The sequence below is a fragment of the Vespula vulgaris genome, chromosome 20 (genome assembly GCF_905475345.1).
Source record: "Vespula vulgaris chromosome 20, iyVesVulg1.1, whole genome shotgun sequence".
Classification (NCBI taxonomy): Eukaryota; Metazoa; Arthropoda; class Insecta; order Hymenoptera; family Vespidae; genus Vespula; species Vespula vulgaris.
In genome coordinates this window covers 2,891,565-2,898,846 of record NC_066605.1, presented here as the reverse complement: position 1 = coordinate 2,898,846, position 7,282 = coordinate 2,891,565, and positions in this window count along the sequence as shown.

Here is a 7,282-nt window from a genome sequence, read left to right as displayed (position 1 = left end):
CAGAAATCTTACGAATCACTTCTATTGATTCTTTAATTTTTTAAGATACATTATTTTTAAATAAGAGATTTAACGAACAAAACAAAACGAAACAAAGTCATTAATTCCATCTAATCTGTCATCGTAAAATCATTCTCGATTAGACGAACGTTCGGTCAACTCTCACGATTAAAAATCATAAATCATAAAACAAAATGAATTCTTTGAAGAATAACAAACTCAACAAAACGTAACAAAGTCGTTAATTCGATTTAATCTGTCGTCATAAAATCATTCTCGATTAGACGAACGTTCGGTCAACTCTCACGATTAAAAATCATAAATCATAAAACAAAATGAATTCTTTGAAGAATAACAAACTCAACAAAACGTAACAAAGTCGTTAATTCGATCTAATCTGTCGTCATAGAATCGTCGTCGATTAGACGAACGAGTTCGGATTGAAAGATGGTTTCTTAACGTTCGGTCAACTATTTAATAGATATCCCATTAGCATGAAACGCGTAATCGGGTTTGCTTTCGTATGCACATAAAAAATAACGCCCTTTCCCTTTCATTATGCTCTTGGCGATCCCTCGGAGAAGCGTCATTAGAATAATACAACTGGTGTATAGGTATATACTCCTCTCTAAACGTTCGGACGTGCATAATAATGGGCTAACGCACCTGCGCACCAACTTCTACCTCCTCCACCTCCTCCTCCACCTCCTCCTCCACCTCCTCCTCCACCTCCTCCTCCACCTCCTCTTCCACCTCCTCGTCGTCGTCGTCGTCGTCGTCTAATTATTCAAACGGTTTTTAAGTCGCTGCGATTTATATCGAGCAATTAGTCCATAGTTGGTAAGCACTAATTGGAAATAAGAACGCGTAAGTACGCAACTATGGTACGAATACAAAGAAATAGTCTTGGTCTCGTTAAATTCATGTTGCATATCGCGATGTTTTTTCTTTCCCAAGTATCTTTTTCTCTTCTTTTTTTTTTCTTGTTTCTTTTTCTTTTCCTTTTTTCTTCTTCTTTTTCTTCTTCTTTCGAGATTATTAATAGAAACAATAGAAATTTTATTTCGATAATCCTATACGACGAATTCGTTGCAAATGTATTTTCTAGTTTTTCCTTTTTTATTATTATTATTATTATTATTATTATTATTTAACGTAGCGACGATGTTTGTCATACACTCTCTTCATTAATATGTTCACGGTTTTATAGTATTATAGTATTGTAAGGATATTTAAAAAAAAATGAATATATATATATATATATATATATATATATATATATATATATTGAAAATTAAAAATATTAAAGAATATTAAGAATATAATGTTATAATGAAAATAAAAAATATATATATGCACATGTATATATTGTTTTAAAATATTTATAATGAAAAATAATATCTTTGTACTTAAATATTATTCTATATGACGATCTGGCCGAAATTTTTTTGTTAAATAATAATATTTAAATAAATACGTATTTTTAATAAGGAAGCTAATTCTATTATTTTATACGTAACGCGTTTCAATTGAAATTATGTTTATTATTTGGTCAATTAAAAGAAATTTCAGATACTAGGCAAAAATTTATAATTTGTTAATTAAAAATTTGTTTTTAAAATAGCAATGGAAACAAGTAGCGAATAATTAATAAAAATCAAAAATATTAGAAGTTTAAGAATTTTATATATTTCTTATAGGTTTATATTCATTAAAAATGAAAATTTATTCGACGAAGCTATGAATTTTCCGAATTTAAAAAATCGGCGAGAAACTTTTTTATTATAGAAAAAAAAAACTGAAATTTAAGTACAATTTTGAATCATATTACGTTCATGTTCAAAACAGTCCTAAAATTTATTAAGTCAAATATCGATGAAAATGTACACCATAAGTGTTCATTAAATTTGTATTGATATACTCTACAATTTTTGTTAAACTTAAAATAACGTAACTCGAAGTATATTTCCATCCTCCCTTTCGAAATTTTTATTCAAAATATTTCTTTATAAAAATCAATAAATATCGAAGATATTGGACTAGATCGTTTAAAATGAAACACTTAGTATATTTTTGTCAATTCTACAAATAGTTACAAAACCTGTTACGGAATTAAATGTTCAATAAATCAAATAAATCAAATAAAATCAAATAAAATCGAATGAAATCGAATGAAACTATAATCATATGATCTTCAGTTTTTATATCTTCTAAATTAGCATAAATTTGTACGAAATATGAAAAAAAATAAAAATAAAAATTCGACCGAACATTTCCACTGAGAAATATGATAAGTGAATAATGATAGTTTTTCGTGATTTAAAAATACAAAAAAGGAGAAAAAAATAAATGAAAAAAAAAGAAAAGAAAAAAGAAAAAAAATATTTTGATGGACATTAAATGGATAGACATGGAAAATGAACGACTCATATGATATATATATATATATATATATATATATATATATATATAGTACAGTGACGAGATTTGAATAGGGATGAACTATGAATAGTGAATAAAGTTTAGATACTATAGTAGACATTGTATAGAACAAAGTATTTTGTTCAATGTATCTCGTGTGAAAACATAAATTAAATAGCGCGTTATTAATGCCGACAGTATTCATCAACGTCTGTCAGTTCAAAATGAAGCCGAGAAGGTGCTTCGTCATAAAAGGGCTAACGAGCATTTCCTTTCACCTTCAAAAAATAAAAAAAAAATAAAAAGAAATAAAAAAAAGAAAAAAGAAAAAAATGTATACAAGCATCGTTCATGAATATTTTCAAATATACATTATGAATATTATAAAAGAATTATTGAAATTGATTCGACTCGCTAGTGAACTTATTTATGTTAACTATTTGTTTTGTATATTTTGTATTTTGTATTATTTTTGGTTTTGTCAATTTGTTTTATTTATATTTATATGTAATATTGTTTTCCTTAAGTCAGCGAACATATGTGTTTAATTTAAATTATTTATATAAGAATAAAGAAAAAGACAAAATATAATAAATATAAATTAAAAAAAAAAAGAAAGAGTTCAATTAATTTATAAATATTTTCGATTGTTCTGTGTACGTGCGTGTGTGTGGCTATGTGAGAAAAATTATTTTTGCCATTCAAAAATTTAATTGTAAAAATTTTTGAAATTGTTGATCGATTATATAACAAACAATGTATTAAATGTAAAGATTTAAATTTATCTTATATTTAAATAAACAATAAAAAATTTAAAAAAGAAAAATAATATAGTACTGTGCTGTTTAACAAGTAATCTCAAAATTTTCAATATTATATATATATAATTTCTAAAAATATTTTATATATTTAATATACAAGTAATTTTGAAATTTTCAGTATTTTATATGAAATTAAACTATACTACTATGATATAGTATAATATTGTATTAAGGTAGTCAATATATAATCTCAAAATTTTCCATATTCATAAATATATGTATTATCCAGAAACTAAAATTTTAACTTCATCAATATTTCAAATTTAAATAAACAACAATCATACCGTTTTATTAAAAATCTACAATATTTTATATCTAAATAAACACGCACTAATATCCTACAATATTATTACATAGTATCAATTATTTTATACGATATTAAAAGATAAATATTTTATTGAAAATTTTTAACATTTTCGAATCCAACTAAACGATAAATCGAATATTGCAATTATCGTAAATTTTCAATATTTTAAATCTGAATAAACAACAACGTTATTTAACTAGAAATATATCTATTTAATAAACGAATTTCAACAATGATTATTGACCAATTAAATTCTATACTATCATTGTTTATTCAAACATCTTCTCTCTCTCTCTCTCTCTCTCTTTATCTATCTATCTATTACATAAATACAAAACAACAAAAAATTTCAACATTAGATATATCTGTCTGCCCTGAGCCTTATACCTTCGCGTACCAAAAAAAGAAAATAAAAGAAAAGAAAAAGAAAAAAAAAAAAATCTTACCACATTCTTTTACACATAACAATACTTAAAGGTTCGCACCATTTAAATGGCCTTCACGTTTTCTCGCTACGTATGTACGTAACTATGCACAAAAAAAAAGAAAAAAAAATCCAGTGGTGCGTTGAGATCTCCTCGAAGAGATATAACAGAGAGAGAGAGAGAGAGAGAGAGAGAGAGAGACAGAGACAGAGAGAGAGAGAGAGAGAGAGAGAGACAGAGACAGAGAGAGAGAGAGAGAGAGAGAGAGAGAGAGACAGACAGAAGAAGAAAGAGAAAGAAAGAGAGAGAGAATCTTAAGCATTCTGTATTATATTAAATTATGTATATTTCTCTTCATAATTACTCGAATTATACGCATTATGTAAATCGCTATGTTAATGCCTCTTCCTCCCTCTTTTCCCTCCCACCGCCCTGTCCCGCCCCCTTCTTCCTCCTCATTCCCCTTGATCATCCATCCACCTCTTTCTCTTCTTCCTTCATCTCCTTCCCCCTCTTCATCTTTGCTGACTTTTGCTCGCCTTGTCTGGGATTACAGCAATTTCGTTTAAGCGTGCGCTAAACGTTGCTTTATGTGTTTTTTATACTTTCTACGTCGAACAACTCTTACACAGGTAAAAGCAGAAAAGGGTACCCTCTCTCTCTTACTTTCTCTCTCTCTCTCTCTCTCTCTCTCTCTCTCTATATATATATATATATATATATATATATATATATATATATATATCTTACTCTCTTTCTCTCTCTTTTTCATTTTCTTTTACTTTCTTTCTTTCTCTTTCTTTCTCCCTTTCTCTCTTTCTCTCTCTCTCTTACTCTTTCTATCTGAATAGCGGGTGTTTAACGCGCGCCTCTATTTACATAATATTTCGCGAGATTCGTATCGAAGGAGAGATCACGGCATATTCTAATACTTTCCCCCCCATTCCCCCTTTCCCTCAACCCCACGCAACTCTTTTCGTCGTTATAATCACGATCTCGGAAGAGGATCAATTTTTTTGAGTCGCTGCGAGGCGACGAACCTCATTACGCATTTTGAGCATCGTTTCTTCGTATTCTTCTTATTTTTCTTCTTTTTCTTTTTTCCATTTCTTTTTTGTTCCTTATTTTTTGTTCTTTCTATTTTCTTAACTCTTTTCTCTTTTCTCTTCTCTCTTCTCTCTTCTCCTTCGCGCTATCTTTTGATATTGTTGTTGATGTTATTTTATGAAAAGAATGATTTCACTCGCGTTCTTTTTCAATTCTTCGTAATTCGATATTTTTATTTCTTTCCTTTCTTTTTTCTCTCTTTTTCGTATTTCTACGGAAGAAAATTATGTAATATTGCGTGAAAGTTGCATGGATTAGTATAATTATGTCGTATCAATAGTAATTTGTGTTTGAAAAATTTTTAAGATCTACTGGTTATAACGTAAGAATTAATTTTCTTGCTATAATACTTGAATTTAGTAATTAAATTAATATTAGTTATATGTATTTTTTATTGAGTTTTTAATCGCCTTTTTCTAATGCATCGTATTTATGGATATAAGATATCTGTTTGTTTCTAATTTAATTCAGAATTTAATATATTTATTTATACCATCAAATATATATATATATATATATATATATATATATATATATATATATATAGATAGATAGATATAAAGTATTTGTTTATTTTTAATTTAATTAATAATTTATTTATTATTTAATTAATATATTTATTTATAACATTTTATTTATATGTATATATTTATAATATATATATATATATCATATATAGTTACATATATAGGGTATATTAATCGTACTATAGGTCCATGGAGGTAAGACGATCATGGATCCGCGGGGCGTACTTAGTTACGATGCCGTGTGATTTTCCATGCAAATTGAGTTGTTCGCCTGTCATTATGCTAATAAAAGTAATGACGCGTCGCGCACGGATATAATGCAGCTGCCGTAATGAACGTCGAGAGGAGATCGTTCTTGGATCGAGAAATCGCGACCTGTTTCCTATTTACGATGAAAATCCTTTCAACCATTATTTGAAAAGAAAGACAAAATCTAAGATATATTATTAAATAACACCAATGATAAGATTTTATGGCAACTTATATTGAAATATATTAATACTAATATTTATATATTATTTGTAACGTTGCAATGACTATGTTTTGGTATTTTTTTTCTCTACGTGTTTTATTTTATTTAGTATATCAGTCGCAGTCAGATTAAATCAGAATTAATTTCGTTGATCTGAATGATCAAAGTCTAATGATAAAACTTTTACAAGGCCTGTGAACTTCGGATTCTAACGAAATCATACACACAGCCACACACACAAACTTATATATATATAAAATGTATTAAGAATGAGTAAATAAAAAATAATATAAATAATAAATTTATAAATTTATAAAAATAACTACATATTAATAATTATAAAAAATAATATATAAATATACATACACATTTATATAATTATTATATTTTATATATAATTTAGGCTCATAAAAATTCTAGAATAACATTAAAAATAAATTATATTTTTACGAGATTTTCTGGACTAATTTCATTTTATCTTTTTCAAATTACGAAACTATAAATCTAAGGACTTTTTTACGATCTGAAAAATAAATATATCTAAACAAATTATTAAGATCGCTAAGAACTTTTGACCTACCATATATCTATTACAACAAAGTATCGTTTTCTATTTGCACCAGACATGTTACTGTAATATTGTTACAATAATTTTAACTCTTTGTAAAAACAAGTAATTTTTAAGTTACATACTTGTATATCTATATAATAAATTAAAAAGAAAATCTTCTTCCATCTTTTTGTTAAAAAATTATCTGTTATTATACTTTAATTCGGAAAATTAATGTTCGTTAAGTATACGTTATAGCTACAATTAGCGTGGTATAATTATCTCGTAATTCGTTCGTAATGTGTTAATTAGGACTTGTAATTATCATAATTATAATTGTCAGAATAGTGTTAACATTCCATAATACCGTGTAACTTCTAGTCACTTGTATACGTACATATATATTATATATATACAGACATACATTCAAACATACATGTATACGTACATATATATATATATATATATATATATATATATATATATATAAATATAATAACATGTGTGTATATCTGTGCAACTATATTTTCTAATTCTTACTTTATTTTTCTTTTGTCAGAAAAGTATTAGAGTTATTTTATATTCCATAAAATAAAATTCATTAAATACAAATTATACTTAGAAAACTATAATTATTTTGTTAATCATCCGT